Raw genomic sequence first — 16637 nt, 5'->3', positions numbered from 1 at the left:
GGGACGCCTGAGAGCCGAGGGGGAAGCTCGTCCGCACGTCCCATCAGCTGACCCCGGAGGCTGCACCCTGGGCAGAGCCGGCCCACAGCAGGAAAGGCCCAGTTTATGTCCTGTCTCTGTTTCTCACCCACCCCAGAGAAATGCATTTCCAGTTTTGTGATTTGGTGGTGGCGGTGGTGTTTTCTGGTTTTTGTTTGTGTGTGTGTGTGTGTGTGTGTGTTTTGCTTTTCAGGTCATACCCGGGAATGCACAGGGGTTACTTCTGGCTCTGTACTCAAGAATTACTCCTGTGTGCTCGGGGGACCATAAGGGATGCTGGGTATCGAACCTGGGTCAGCCGCGTGCAAGGCAAACTGGTGCTGCGGAGCAAACCCAGAGCCTCACGTGTGCAAGGCAAGTGTGCCATCTCTGAACTATACCCCCGGCTCATTTTTTTCCAAGTCAGCTTCTGTTTCTTCATTTCAGAGTCTCCACAAAGAGTGGCAAGGCTGCAGAGAGCTGTGGGGAAGGGTCCTACACAGGGCAGCACAGAAGCATTAAGAGGTTATGACAGGGGGCTGGAGAGATAGTGGGTGAGATTATTGCCTTTCATGGGGCCCACTTGGGTTGGATCTCTGGCATCTCGTGTGGTCGCCTGAGCACTGTCAAGAGTGATTCCTGAGTGCAGAGCCAGGAGGAACCCCTGAGCATCGCCACGTGTGACACCCTCCCCAAAAAAAGGAGGAAGAAGAGGAGGAGAACAAAGAGGAGGAGGAGGTAGAAAAGGAGGAGGAAGAAGAGAAGGAAAAGGAGGAAGAGGAAGAAGAGGAAAAAAAGGGGGAGGAAGAAGAGGAGCAGATGGAAAAGGAGGAGGACGAGGAGGAGGAGGAGGAGAAGAAACAAGAAGGAGAAGGAGGAGGAGGAGGAGGAGGAGGAGGAGGAGGAGAAGGGAGGAGGAGGAGAAGGGAGGAGGAGGAGAAGGGGAGGAGGAGGAGGAGGAGGAGGAAGGGGAGGAGGAGGGGGGGAAGAGGAGGAGGAGGAGGAGGAAGGGGAGGAGGAGGGGGAAGAGGAGGAGGAGGAGGAGGAAGGGGAGGAAGGGGAGGAGGAGGAGGAGGAAGGGGAGGAGGAGGAGGAGGAGGAGAAGCAGAAGAAGCAGAAGCAGAAGAAGAAGAAGAAGAAGAAGAAGAAGAAGAAGAAGAAGAAGAAGAAGAAGAAGAAGAAGAAGATGATGATGATGATGATGATGATAGGGCTGCTTAGTGCTAAAGAGCATGGACTCATAAGATTAGGGCTTAAGTGCAGGCTCTGCCACTTCATGGCTGTGTGATACTGGATGATGATGTCCCATCTCCATGCCTAACTTTCTGGTGAAACAAACCCAAGTGAAATTATTAGGAAAATAAAATAAATTGAATATGTGCGAAATATTCAAGGCTACGTCTGCAGGGGCAAGAGAGATAGTATATGAGGTAACAAGCTGGCCTTGCATGCAGCCAACTCAGGTTCATCTCTGGCATCATCTATGGTCCCCTGAGCACCCCCAGTATCACCACTGAGCAGTGAGCCAGGGATAGCCCTTAACCTCCCTCCAAAAATGAGACCATTTCTGCAATACAGTAAATGCTCCCCTAGGTGCCAGGCACCGTGGCAAGGACACTTGGGATCTATCACTGGGCAAGACAAGACAAACATGTTTCTCCTTGGAGTGTATGGAAATTTAGTAAACTGACTGGTCTGGAGTATGAAAAAGAGAAAATGCGAGAATGGCATCAAAAATTTTGGCTCGGAATCATACACATTAAAATGCGGGTATGTGCATTTGCTCGTTTGCTCACGGATGCAAATAATCTCTTCCTGTATGAAGGGCTCTGTGCTGGGGTTGGACAAGGAGAGTGACCCGTGACAAGATCTGGGCAGCACCAGCCGAGGCAACATGAAACCATCAAGAGAACAAGTCCACACCGGGGGCACATCTCTAGAGATGGGAAGAAATGACGTGGCAGAGAGACATGGGGGATGGCAGGGAATGACAGTGAGAATGACTTCACAGCAGCGAGGAAGGGGCGTCTTTGAGAGGAAGCAGAATTTAAATAAGCCAAAGAACCAGGGGGACAAATGTCAGACGGGGCCAGGTGGTATATCTGCAGAGGTTGCCATGGAGAGAGGGAGCTCTCAGGAAGAACCGAGTCACCCCTAGGCAGACGTGAGACAGAGAAAGACAGGGAGTCTAGAACACAAGAGAGTCCATGGTCAAATAATGAGCCAGAAACGGAGGAGGAAGATCAGTCCCGTGCTGGGGCACAGGCACAGAATGAGGGGGAAACTATCAGCTGAGGGAAGGCGCCAAGGAAGCAGAGGAGACTGCAGTGAAATCTCACGCTAAGAATTCGAGTGATGAAACGGGGTTTCCCACACTGAGATCCAGACAGACGGCTTAGGAAACCCAGAATGCGACGCCTAGTTACAAACTCTCTCAGGAGTCTCCAGGTGAATAAAGAACGCACGTTGGAAAGAGGGGATGAGAAGCAAAGGCAGGTATCCCTTCTAGCAAAGGTACAAACCACATGGAAACATCCATAATCTTGGGCGAAAGAGAGCTCAAAGCACTGAGGCCCCGGGTTCCATGCCAGCATGGGGCCCTGGGAGCACCCGTCTGGGAGTAGTACCCAGCACCTCCAAGTTTGCCCCTCCCAAAGAAATACCAACTATCTTTCAACATGAAGCGAAACTGCTAGTATCTCAAGTCTGTACAAAGCTGCCTTCATATTTTATCGTGTTTTCTATGTCCCATCTTTATACAGTCTATACATTTTTCTGATTTCTAAAAATAAGGATCTAGGTATATGCACATAAAATGTATACTTATGGGGCTGGAATGATTGCACAGTGGGTAGGGTGTTTGCCTTGCACACGGCCAACCTGGGTTTGATTCCCAGTATCCCATATGGTCACTGGAGCACCGCCAGGAGTAATTCCTGAGTGCAAAGTCAGGAGTAAGCCCTGTGCATCACAGGGTGTGATCCAAAAAACAAACAAACAAACAAAAACCCAAAATGCATACAAATAACCTGACAATTTAGAGTTATAAGAGATTCTTTTTCTTTTTTAGTGAATCAAAATAATTTTTACTGAAAGACATTTACTTACAGAAATATGAGAGGAGAGAAATAGATGTGTTCAAGAGAGAACACAGGCACACGGAGAAAAGCTGATAAAAAGTTTTCAATTAAAGTAATGCTTGAATTTGGGGTCAGAGAGATAGCACAACGGGTAAGGCACTTGCCTAGCCGGCGGCCAACTCAGGTTGGATTCCTGACACCCTAGATGGTGCTCCAAGCCCTGCCAGGAGTGATCCCTGAGAGCAGAGCCCAAAGTAAGCCCTGCTAAGCCCTGCGTACTGCTGAGTGCAGCCAAAGGCTTGTTGTTAAACCTTAAATGAAAATACATATTTCCAATGCCTATGGACATCTGTGTGGGATTCTGTGAATACACCCTCAAGTGTCTAGACAATATACTAGACTCTAGTCATAAGTGCTATTTAAAGTATATGCCAATTTATAATAAAATTAAATTAAAGTTTTACTCCTCGGGGGCTGGAGCAATAGCACAGCGGGTAGGGCGTTTGCCTTGCACATGGCCAACCCAGGTTCGATTCCCAGTATCCCATATGGTTCCCTGAGCACCGCCAGGGGTAATTCCTGAGTGCAGAGCCAGGAGTAACCCCTCTGCATCGTTGGTGTGACCCAAAAAGCAAAAATAATAATAATAATAATAAAATAAATAAAATTTTACTCCTCAGTTGCACTGATCACATTCAAATGTTTCTGAGTCCCACGCGACAAACTGTTGCCAGACAGACCAAAGCAGCGGGAGGTGCAGGTGCCCAGAGAAACATACAGAGGAAAAGCTGTTGATCATTGAGGAGTCAGAGATGCCTTGTTGGATGCTATGGTTCCAGTTCTACAACACTGAGGTAGTACAGGGGCCTTAAGGAGCTTATTGTGCACATGGCTGACACCAGTTAGACCCCTAGCACTGCACATGGCTCCCCAAGCACCGCCAGGAGTGTGAGCCCTGAGTGCTGAGCCAGGAGTAAGGCCTGAGCACTGCCGGGTATGGCCCCAACACCCATCACCACCCTCCCACCCCAAAAAAAAAGCAAAATCTTGGTTTATGGTCATCTGTCACAGCTTAGACTTCAGGCTTTCCAATGTTCAGTGCCAATAATTTCACTATTGACACAGCAATGAGAGACCACTGAGAGTGGTGAAAAGCAGAACATGGTTTGAGAACGGTTTGCTCTCCAGCAGGCGTCAAAACAGTTCCCCACTGACTGTCCGTGAAACCCAAGCACATCCTCACCCTCCCACCACCCTCCCCACTCCCAAATCCTGGGCCACTTCAAGCAGGATGCGACCTGGGGCCCCCTCAGACTCCTGAGAGACAAAACCTTCGCCTCTTCTCAAGTTCCTCCTAAATATGACAAGGGCCCCTGGGTCAGGGAGTTCTCCCTTCCGCACTGAGAAAAGATTCCCTGAGGAAACATCTAACTAAAGCCAACACTGATCAAAACCCACTAGAGGGCTAGAGCAATAGCACAGCGGGTAGGGCATTTACCTTGCACATGGCCAACCCAGGTTCGATTCCCAGCATCCCATATGGTCCCCTGAGCACCGCCAGAGGTAATTCCTGAGTGTAGAGCCAGGAGTAACCCCTGTGCATCGCCGGGTGTGACCCAAAAAGCAAAAAAGCAACAACAATAACAACAACAACAAAAAAAAAAACACTGGATATTTTGCTAGGCCCAACCAGGTTTGTTAATTCGTTGAGGACTTCTCTGTATGTTGTATTCACCTGTTCAGAAAGTCACAAAGACGTGAGATTTAAAACAAGGGGTAAAAAAGGAGGACAGAGAGATAGAATAGTGGGCAGGGCACTTGGCTTGCACGCAGCCAACCCAGGTTGAATCCCTGGACCCCATATGGTGCCCGGAAGCATCCCTGAGTACAGAGCCAGGAGTAAGGCCTTGGGCATAGCTGGGAGAGGGTCAAAAACAAGAAACACAGAGAAAATGGGGGAAAAAAGAGAAAAAGATCAAAGACAGCAAAAAAGAGAGGAAGGGGTAGCAGGAACCGTGAGAAACAGCCCATCCCCACGCTCCATCGTCTCATTTCTCCATAGCTCTTCGATTTCCACGGGCACCTGGGGCAGAGGAGGCGGAAGGGAAAGGCAGGGGAACAGCTCGCCCTCAACCCACTGGGAGTTATTAAAATCATGGGGCAGATGACGGCCAGAATCAGTGAGTCCAGATAAGGAGACCTAGTGACTTTTCCCAAGCACTCATGCCCAGAACGTACTGATGGTACTGACAGCGAGGCCTCTTTCATCAGGAAACTGTGTTCCAGCAGTGGGCTCTCCCCGGAGAGAGGACTGCCACAACAAGGGGGAAAGGCCAGGGCTGGTATGTAACCCACACCCCGCCTGGGTAGGAAAATCTCTCTCTCTCTCTCTCTCTCTCTCTCTCTCTCTCTTTCTCACACACACACACACAGAGCAAACGCATGCTCACACACAATTGCTTACACACAATCACACACATGCACATGTATACGTGCATGTGCGCGCACACACACACACACACACACACACACACACACACCCTTTTTTTTTTTCAATAAACAAACACTCTGATTGGAATAACCTAGAGTAGTCTATCTGGGGTCTCAGTTACTTAAGATCACTAGAAACGGCTTTTTCAAAAGGTTTTTCCCTTCATGCAGCTTTTCTACTCACTACCCTTGTGATCTGACAAAGTCATTTCTCCTCTCTGCCTCAGTTGGCTCGGCTCAGAAAAGACAAGCTGGGACCTTGCGGTTCTCAGCATCTCCTATGCCCCCAACCTTGTACAGCTCCACGCACTGAAGCTCCTGGAGACAGAAACACAAGCCTGCCCTCCCGTGCTCTCGGGACAAAACTCGAAAAGCTCCTCAAATGCACTTCGCTATGAAACCTAATCTGACAAACTCATCAGTAGCAAAACATTCCCAGATCTGATAGGCTGCATACGCATTCGCAGGTGACTGCACCCCAAAGGGGACAGGCTACAGACGCCAAGAGAACATTCCAGAGCACCACAACACTGAACTGAGGACTATCATTAAGAGGAGAGAGTTGGGGCAAGTGACAGAAAGTCCCCAAGCTTCCAAAGAATCTGTCACTCACCCAAAGCCACACAACTAGCACACACAAAGTCACAGCTAGTACACACAACTAGCACGCCCAAGTCACACAACTAGGAAGCACATGGCTGGAACCCCAGGCCAGCCAACAGCACTTAGAAGCAGTCCACAAAGCATGTGGCACCCGTCCTCGGGTAGAGCCGACAGACTGGCTCCTGCAAAAACGACTTCCTGTCTTCATGGTTTTAGACGCCAATTCCCTAAACCAATAAAAGGAGAAAGCAAAGCACATTCTAGAAAACGAGATCTCTCCCAGTGATTTCCACTTCCTTTGCGGGCTTATGGGAGGTAGAACCCAGGCACATGCTCGGCGTGGAATCACCCCCAGATGTTGGCAGAGCTATACAGGGCTTTTCAGCCCATCCTGTCACTGTCTATTACTTGAGACCCCGCATTTGCCCAGAAAAACTTTTAAAGGCTTCAAGGGAAGGGAATGAGCAAATGTGCGGACAGGGAAGTGAATATACAAAGAGCTCGACTTCCTGCGGAAAACCCAAGCAGTCATACCCTCCCTGCAGCTGAGATTGGACCAGGAGGGGCACACAGACAGAACCAGCCCACCCTGAGTCCAGTCATCCTGGAAAAACCCCTGCTACTCACTAGACCCAGTCACTCAGTAACCTTTCCTTTGTCCAAGTCCTTGAATGGACATGCGGGCGGACACACACACACACACACACACACACACACACACACACGCATGCACGCACGCACGCACGCACCCACCCACCCACCCACCCACGGCAGCTATGAATGCTGATTACAGGAACAAGTGGCGAAGAGGATTCCTAGGAAAAAATGCAGCTTTTTTTTTTCTTTTTTTGCCTTTTTTCCAATTCCTCAGAGAGGCCAATTCACACCTCACTGAGACTGGCCCCATCTTGAAGGGTGTCAGAGTAGAAGCCCCAGGACCTGGAGGCAGGTGTTAAAAGCAGTGGGGGGGGGGGGGGGCAAGAAAAAAGGGATGCGTCATCCAGCACTGCAGGTATCCAAAATGCTCCTCCCCCCACCCCACCCCCCCACCCCCGCCCTCTGTGCAGGGCTCCACACGGCTCCAGCTAGGTGGTCCAGCTTTCGCTAGAATGAACGCCACCAGATGTGGTGCACATACTTCTGAGTCTGGTTCAAGTAATAATAATAATTATAATAATAAAGTTCAAAATCATAATAATGAAAAACCGGTTCAAAATCATAATAATGAAAAACCAGTTCAAAACCGTAATAATGAAAAACCGGTTCAATATCATAGTAATGCAAAACCATCAACCCGTAATAAAGGATATTTTGGGAACAATTGAGGAAACTAGGTAAGACAACACGGGAGACTAATTATTTGTTTTCTTAGGTAGATAACAGCATTGTGGCTATGTCAGAAGGAAGTCCTTAATCCTGCAGGTTTACGTCAGAGGTATTTTGGGGTGAGATGTAACAATGTCTGCAATTGGATTTCAAATCACTCAGGAAATAAAAGTAGACAGATGAAATAGGGCAAAGGAGGGAAGATGGCCAGATGATAACTCTGAGCGAGTGGTATTTGGCAGTCTATTTTATTATTATTATTATTGGTTCTATTTTTCTGGTTTTTTTTTTTAAATATACTTCTTGAAGTTTCATTTTATCACGTGTCTAAATACCCTTTGTGGGAATCAAATTATTTTCAATAGAAAAATGTTTCCAATTCAGTTACTCAAAAAGCAATGCCTGGAGCATGGCTGTCCCTAAGCAGAGAAGCTGAGAAGTGATTCATGTGACCAGGAAGAAAGGAGGCTTCAAATTGGGTGCCAAATAAAAGAGCTGGATTTGACTGGGCATTCTTGACAGGCAAACGGTTCAGGAATGAACTGAAATCACTCTAGAAGCCCATGCTACCACCAGAACAAAGAACTGGGACTCAGGTGACCTCAACATAAGCAAAGCTAATTAGAAAGGAAAATAGAAACCATACATACGTGCCATCGCGGGTTCCAGTCTCAGCTAAAGATGATGAGAAATGAACATGAGAGAGTTCGAGAAAGTCCCGAGCATTCTCTCCACCCGTGTCCAGTTTCCAATGTGAAGCTCTTACAAGGCCAAGAAACTCCCTCAGCGATCACCGACTTCTGCCCCAGGGTACCAAAAGTCCAAACAAAGACTACATTCACAGCTGTCCCCAGGAGGGGACAAACTTTAGGATCCCAGTGTTTGGAGAAGCCTAAGAGCACGGTTTCTAGACTCTTCCTGAGTCTTCCAGAGCGCCTGCAACAATGGGTCGTATTCAGATGTCTAAGGCTCAGGGAGCCTGGCCTCTCCCCACACCTGGCCTGCTCCAAGTTCAGCACCGGGAATGGCCTGGAAACCCACAGCCGTATCTCTGAGCGCAGAACAGGAGCCCTAAGAATGAGGCCCACGAGGAGGTTCTCAGTGCGGGGTATAAGCAAGGGGGACGGATGTCATTTGACACAGACGGGATCTCCCCCTTCTCCTGTTTCTACTCCACCAGGGCACCCTGTCAGGTCACCTGACTCAACAATGGTGACCCTGGGGGCCTTGGGGGGGGGGGGGTGCACCCTGTGATGCTTAGGGGATCAATTGATACTGTAGCACTGTCCTCCCATTGTTCATCGATTTTGCTCGAGCAGGCCCAGTAATGTCTCCATTGTGAGACTTGTTACTGTTGTTTGGCATATTGAATACTTCACGGGTAGCTTGCCAGGCTTTGCCAGGCGGGCGAGATACTCTCGGTAGCTTGCCGGGCTCTCCCAGAGGGGCAGAGGAATCGAACCCGGCTCAGCTGGGCTGGCTGCGTGCAAGGCAAACGCCCTACCACTGTGCTATTACTCCAGCCCGCACATGGTACTATCTTTTTAAAATTTAATTTGATTTTTTAATTTTTTTTTCACTGAATCACAGTGAGATACACAGCTACAAACAACAGTTACACTGTTCATGATTGGGTTTTAGTCATATAATGTTGCAACACCTTCACCAGTGTATGTCTCCCCCCACCAATGTCCCAGTTTCCCTCCTGCTCCCCCCAACCCATAGGCACCTTATCTCCAATCCCCTGCTTGGGGGTTTTAAGTCTGGTCTGTCGCCAGGGGAGAAAAGAAAATCTTCAATCATACCCACTGGCTGGAGACACGACAAGATGTGAAAGTTTTTATCCAAATGACTTTAACGTCATTACCTATATTTTAATGCATGGCTATCTCAGATTTGACATCAATTTTTTAAAATATAAAAATTGAGGTATGACATCCTGTGAATCTTTTTTTCCTTTTTGGGTCACACCCAGCAATGCTCAGGGGTTACTCCTGGCTTTGCACTCAGGATTTACTCCTGGCGATGCTGAGGGGATGCTGGGAATTGAACCCTGGTCAGCCACGTGCAAGGCAAACGCCCTACCCACTGTACTATAGATCCGGCCCCCCTCCTGTGAATCTTTAAAAAAAAAAAAGATAGCACTGTCCTCCCGTTGTTCATCGATTTGCTCGAGCAGGCACCAGTAATGTCTCCATTGTGAGACTTACTGTTACTGTTTTTGGCAAATCGAATATGCCATGGGGAGCTTGCCAGGCTCTGCCGTGCGAGCGGGATACTCTCAGTAGCTTGCAGGGCTCTCCGATAGGGATGGAGGAATCAAAAAAAAAAAAAAAAGAAAAAGAAAAGAAAAGAAAATTCTGCCGGTATTACTTGAAAACGGGGTACTATATCAAATGTTCTCCGGCGAATCTTGGTGTTTTACCTGCCACCTCTAATCCCAGTGCAGTAGCTGCGAGGGTGTGGGAAATGTTTACTGTGCCAGTGAATTGTGGTCTGAGGAGAGAGCAGAGAGGCCAAGGGCAGAAGGAGCCTCTGGGTCTCGCAGGCCCCAGCATCAACTCTCGGCACTGGCCACATCAGCCAAGTCCAGAGTTTGCAGGACACAGAGCTTGCAGAGAAAGCCCGATTCAGCTCCAACTCACCTGCTCCTCCAAGACCAGAGGAAAGAGGTCTGCTGTGTCCCTCTCATCCCGACCACCGCCCTGAACACAGTGGGAGCCCCTAAAACATCTGCTGCCAGGCACAGGGGGCAGGGGGTGTCTTCAGAAGGGCTCAGGGTAGCGGGTCGGGTGTCCGCTTTCCCGGTAACTTGAGCAGTTTGGCTAAGAAGCAATTCGGCGGGACAGAACGTCCCATGTGCTTACTCACACCCTCCTCTGTTGCCAAATTCCAACCGGCTTTAAAAACATAAATAGATTCCCTCCCGAGGTAGACAAGCCATGTATCCAGACAGATGGTATCAGTCAAGGGGACACGTTCCAAGCACCCCCTCCCCCAGCAGATGGCTGAAATGGTGGAGGGGGGGAAAAATACCAACCCAAGACAGAAAATGCGTTTCCCCATGCTTGCACACCCACTTTACCAGTAAGTAAATTAAGTAAAGTAAGTACTGTCACTGTCACTCCCATTGTCCATCGATTTGTTCGAGTGGGCCCAGTAATGTCTCCATCGTGAGACTTGTTGTTACTATGTTTGGCATATTGAATACGCCACGGGTAGCTTGCCAGACTTTGCCATAAAGGCGAGATACTCTCGATAGCTTGCCGGGCTAATAAAGGGGCTGGAGTGATAGCACAGCGGGTAGGGCGTTTGCCTTGCATGCGGCTGACCCGGTTTTGATTCCCAGCATCCCATATGGTCCCCCGAGCAGCACCAGGAGTAATTCCTGAGTGCAGAGCCAGGAATGACCCCTGTGCATCATCAGGTATGACCCAAAAGGCAAAAGAAAAAAAGCAAAAATAATCATAGTAATAATAAAGTAGAAGGATGATAATGATACACAGTAATAAATATTATGGTCAAAGACCCTTCTGTGGGCAAGCCCTGGAGGGCCTGGCTCTGCTGCAGGAGGTCTGGTTGGCTTCCCAGAACCCCAAGCACTGAGCAGCTAGAAGCAGCCCCCAAAAGCTCCAGATGTGGCTAAGACACACTGCTTTAAAAATGATTCTATGTAACGTCCCCAGACTGCGGCTGAGTCCCACTAAACCCAAAGCAGCAGAGCTGAGCTGCAGAGAAGCAGGGAGCACTGGGCCCGGCGTCGGCCTCAGCACTGCCTGGCTATGACCATCAGGAGCCACAGGAAGTTCCATCGAGCAGAGATTCCACAGAGGCCACACAAGCACCAAGGCCAACTCGACACTGGCCTCCCGGGATTCCAAGCTGAGCAGAGGAGGGGATCGGGGCTGCCAGCCCACCCCAAGCACTGCCCGCCTTCCCCGAGGGGCTGCGTCTCCTACCAGGGCCCGGGCGAGAGGAAATATCGCTTGAACTCTGGGACGCAGCTAAAAGGCAAGAGCCAGACCCAAACCAGCCTATGGAGAGAGGACGGGTCATAGGGCCTGCTGCCAGCAGAAACAGCTGGGCGGCGGGTGGGGGTGGGGGTGGGGTGCAGGGGTTGGCTTAGGAACAGTGACCATTTGGAGTTTCACAGAGATGGAGGGTGCGGAAGGCCAGGCCTGGGTACAATCTGCACAGCAGTTCCCACTACTGTGCAGAAAACAGCATAAAGGCACCATGACCATGAACAAGGGGTCTCAGAGCCCCAGGAGACAAGCTCAGATGGCTCAGAAAGGAAAGGGGGGGGGTAACATTGCTTTGTCCCTCTACAAGAAGCTTAGGTTTATCTGGTTACACCCATCAATCTGGTTACACCCATCACAGTGCTCCTGAAGCACTTCCACTTCCATTGTGTTTATCTGTAAACAGTCTTCCCTATACTCTCCTTCCCACCCAGTTAATCAGTTTTCCCCTTAATCAGACTTTGTTAATTTGTAAGATCAGTTTCCCAGAAATCTATGATTTTATATGTATAAGTGAAATAATGCCTTTCTCTTCTCCTTATGCCTTATGAATAGTTTACCTTAAGTAATATCCTTTTTGTATAGATACAGAAAGACCGTTAACATTATGCTTTGTAACTTAGGATTTGATTGGCCTTGAATATTATTCACTCCCGGGCATCTGCTTTCTCGACTTAAGCCTCAGTTGCCCTTAGTTACTAACACCCCAAAAGCAGGGTCCCGACGAGGGACTGAATGGACCCAGGGCAAGCGGTGAGCTACCCTGGCAGCGAAATGGGCCAGGCCAAAGTGCCACGATTCTTAACTATAAGTTAAGAGTTTGATCACAGACAAATGCTGTCATGATCCAAAGGTAACGACAAGACGAGGATCCTGCTAGGGGTGGGAAAGATTATTTGGCCTGAGCACCGTAGTCTGAGATCGAGATGGCCTTAGGAGAGCAATTCTATAAGTTTAAGATATTTCTTACTGTATCCATACAAAATGATTTATATTATATTATTGTATGCTTGTCAAACAAGGAGAGGAGAGGCACACCCATGGGATTCTGCTCTAGGGTGGGTCCTCCTGCTGAGGAAGGATCTGTCCTAGGAGCAGTCTTCCCTGAGGCCAAGATTTCTACCCCTGTTGATCTCCACCCCTATTGATTGTGACCGCACCTACGTGTAATTGTTCCCCCAATTCCTCATGGAGAGAGGATTTAACTGTACTGTAGGAGTGGGGCAGGGGGCAGAAGGAAGAAGCAGAGGTTCAGAGAGGATCAGAAGGAAGAGGAGGATGAAGGGGGATGGAGAAGGAGAATGAAGTAGCTGGGGGAGGAAGATGGGGCACAGAGAGAGAAGGAGAGAGGGAGCAGAGACAGATGAGGAGAGAATCAGAATAAACTATGACTAATACCTACCAGCCTGGCCCTCGTTCCTTCCTCTGCCTGACCATCGCCATCGACCTCTCCGGGGTGGGAGAAGGGTGAGACTACCGAACGCGGGCGGCGGGAGAGATAGAGCCACCGCCGCTGTGGGTGGTGCGCGCCCCTTTTGGGTGAGCTTACACAGGGGGGGAGATCCCAGCCAGGAGCAATGAGTCTCCCAGAGCGAGGGGGCGGGGGAGGGGGTTTGGAGTGGGGCCACCAAATTCACATTTCCACTTTCTGGGAGGGTCAGACTCTCCCTCCAGCTGCTAACAGCTGCAAACTTCAGCTGAGTGCTTCAGTTTGTGCCTGGGGATTTGCTTGCTCTCTTGCTCTGTCTATCTGTCTGTCTGTCTCTCTCTCTCTCTCTCTCTCTCTCTCTGGCTCTCTCTCTCCCTTCTCGCTCTGTCTCACTCTCTGGCTCTCTCTCGCTCTCTCTCTCTGTCTCTCTCATTGTCACAACTTTGAGAAAGATGTTTTTACTGAACCCACCTTAGAAATGGACACTTTAAAGAACAAAGTGTGAAAGTCAAGGTCATCTGGGAGTGACCAGCATCTGACTCGGGCGGGGGTGGGAGGCACACCAGACAGTGCTCGGGAGTTATGCAGTGGCCGGGATCAAACCCGAGTCCATTATCATTCCTTGTACTATTAGTCCTGCAATCTGTGGCTCAAAGCATCAACCCCGGCACAATTGCTCCCCAGGAAAAATGGAAGTCAGAGGCAGATTTTCCTTGGCCTGGCTATATTCATGCAATACCCTTCCCTGCTCTGAGACCTCAGAAACGTCCATTTATTTCCCTTTGCTTTGGCGTCCTCATCTACAAAAGAAAGAGAACACCGTCCAAATTTTTGCTAAAGGCATGAAAGGATTCCCCCAGTGCTGGGTACTCGTGCTCTGTGAAGGTCAGTGATCTCTGCGAGAACGGGTATGACCATCAACAGCACCGCTGTCCCACATGAAAGAGAGAAAGAGAGTGTCTGTGGTGAACCCTACCACAAAAACACTTTTTACATTCTGTTCAGTGTTGCATCTTGATATACAAGGAAAGGCTACTGACTCTGAGTCAGCGAGAGCCCTCTCCTCCTCCCCCCGCACCGTGTGTGTGTGTGTGTGTGTGTGTGTGTGTGTACACCTAATTTGGTCTTTGGCTTCAAACACTTAACCTTTCCTGAGTGGAGTGTCTTTTGTTACTTACCAAAAAGGTCCCTTTAAGATATCACCTGTTCATGCTGATGAGATAACTTGGTCAGCCTTAGCTACTGTGAGGAGGGACCAGCCACTTGCTGAGAGCACTGAGCTAACAACTCCAGGTCCGGTCTCAGGAAAGAGAGAGGGCTGGGAGACTGTGGCCAATGTGTACTGGTCATTAAGAACTCTGAAATAAGGAGGGAGCTCCTGAAAGTCTGAAACAAACAGGGAGCTTCTGAATGGGCAGGCCCTGGCATGTGTTAGGAGGGCAGCCCCCTGGGAGAGAACATGGAAGTTCGATAGTTGCTCCTTGATTTATACCTTACTAGATGCATCACTTCCATTTGGTAAAGCTGTAAGCATAGGCAAAAAGCATTTATTTTCCTGAATCCTGTGAGTTGCAGCAAACAGTCAAGGTGGGGAAACAATGAATTTAGAGTTGGTTAACCTGGGGACACCCTTTGCAGCCAGAACTTGAAATTTGGGCAATCTTGGGGGGAAGGGAACTGAGTGCTTAGCGCCCTCTGAATTTGTACTGACTTCACATAGCTGATGTCACAATTGAACCGGAGGTTACCCCATTGGTGATGGAGAACTGGGTGTTAAAATAAAAGAGGTCTTTGCTATTGCAAAAACGCAACTCATAATAACACATACTGCGCCCCAAATGTTCTGTGCATTTATAATGGTGTACTACGGAGTACTGATGTGCACTACACATAGCACTCTGCATGTGCATGGGGTGCACTGTGTACAGCACTCTGCAGGTGTATAAGGTGCACTATGGTGTACTGACATGCACTGTATACAGCACTCTGTGTGTGTAGTGTACTGATGTGCACTGTGTACAGTACTGTGTGTGTGTATGGTATATACTGACATGCACTGTTTACAGCACTATGTGTGTATTGTGTGTACTGACATGCACTGTGTACAGCCCTGTGTGTGCATGGTGTGTACTGGTGTGCACTGTGTACAGCACTTGTGAGTCTGGTGCATACTCATGTGTACTGTGTATAGTACTCTGTGTCTGGGGTGCACATGCACCATGGTGTATGTAATTATAAAATTACATTATAAAATTAGTAATATTGAGCATTCTTTAATGTACAACATAAGTATCCAATGGCCCAAACTAATAGGGAGGTCCTTAGTGACTTTCTTTTTTGTTTTTTTGGTTTTTTTTTTGGGCCACACCTAGCAGTGCTTGAGAGTTACTCCTGGCTTTGTGTTCAGGGATCACTCCTAGGGGTGCTCAGAGGACCATGTGGGGTGCCAGGGATAGAATCCATGTTGCCCACATGGAAGGGAAGCGCCCAACCCACTGTACTATCACTCCAGCGCCCTTACTGACTTTTTATCTGTCACTGTCACTGTCACTGTCCTCCCATTGTTCATCGATTTTGCTCAAGCGGGCCCAGTAACGTCTCCATTGTGAGACTTCTTGTTACTGTGTTTGGCATATTGAATACTCTCGGTAGCTTGCCAGGCTCTCCGAGAGGGGCGAAGGAATCGAACCCGGCTCGGCCGGGCTGTAGTGAAAAAAAAAACTAGTGATTACCATCAGGACATTTTATAAAATCCAATATGTAGAAAAATGAAAGAATATTTCTCAAGTTTCACCAAAAAAAAACAATAAAAAGAAAGTAAAAATAATTATACTTTTATTACTCAGAGAGGACTGGAGTTTTGGTGTCTCCTGGAGCGGAAAAATTGGCTCAAAATATTGCTGTTTATTCACTAAATATTTTCACTAACAACTGTGGTCATTTGAACAAAGGGATTCAGAAAACCTGATACCTACATATAGAACACTTCTATTGTTTCAAAAATCAAAGGGAAGTTTAGGATTTAAAGGGGACTTTGGGATTTCTGAGAAGGAACCAACGGCTTCAACAAGAGGAACAGTAAGTTTGTGATTTGCTACTAGTTAGTGGTAGCCCAATTAAGCAGAGATAATTACTTGATGGCTAAAATACAGATACAGGAGGGGGCTGGAGCGATAGTACAGCAGGTAGGGCGTTTGCCTTGCATGCAGCCAACCCGGGTTCAATTCCCAGCATCCCATAGGGTCCCCTGAACACCGCCAGGAGTAATTCTTGAGTGCAGAGCCTGTGGATTGCCGGGTGTGACCCAAAAAGGAAAAAAGAAAAAAGAAAAAAAATAGATACAGGAGAGGATGTAGTTTAAATGTACCTTTCCATCCCAATGATGGACTAAGGGGGGCAGTGCAAGTGCATGTCATGACCCACGGGCTGTCTATTCAGGTGTCTACCTCGACCAGAAATGAGCTATGGAGATGGGGGTGATGGAGCACAGGGATCAGAAGGGGCTCTGGAGTCGGACAGGACAGAATCTCACTCCCTACGAGCAGCGGGCCTGATGGAAGTGACTTGCTCTAGTTTTCACATCTACGAAACAGACTGACAAAATCTGACTCCACGAAATGGCATCCATGTAAGGGTACTTCTCCTCATCTTTTCTTCGTGTCAAACCCT

General features: G+C 48.6%; 1 protein-coding gene across 1 annotated transcript in view; it reads right to left on the bottom strand.

Moving 5' to 3' along the window:
• RELL1 (RELT like 1) overlaps positions 1 to 16637 on the bottom strand; it is a 67525-nt gene that overhangs the window by 32239 nt on the left and 18649 nt on the right. The gene's annotated exons all lie outside the window — the stretch shown is intronic.

The sequence above is a fragment of the Sorex fumeus genome, unplaced genomic scaffold, assembly GCF_029834395.1.
Source record: "Sorex fumeus unplaced genomic scaffold, SorFum_2.1 ptg000055l, whole genome shotgun sequence".
Lineage (NCBI taxonomy): Eukaryota > Metazoa > Chordata > Mammalia > Eulipotyphla > Soricidae > Sorex > Sorex fumeus.
This window is presented reverse-complemented; position numbering and strand designations above follow the sequence as displayed.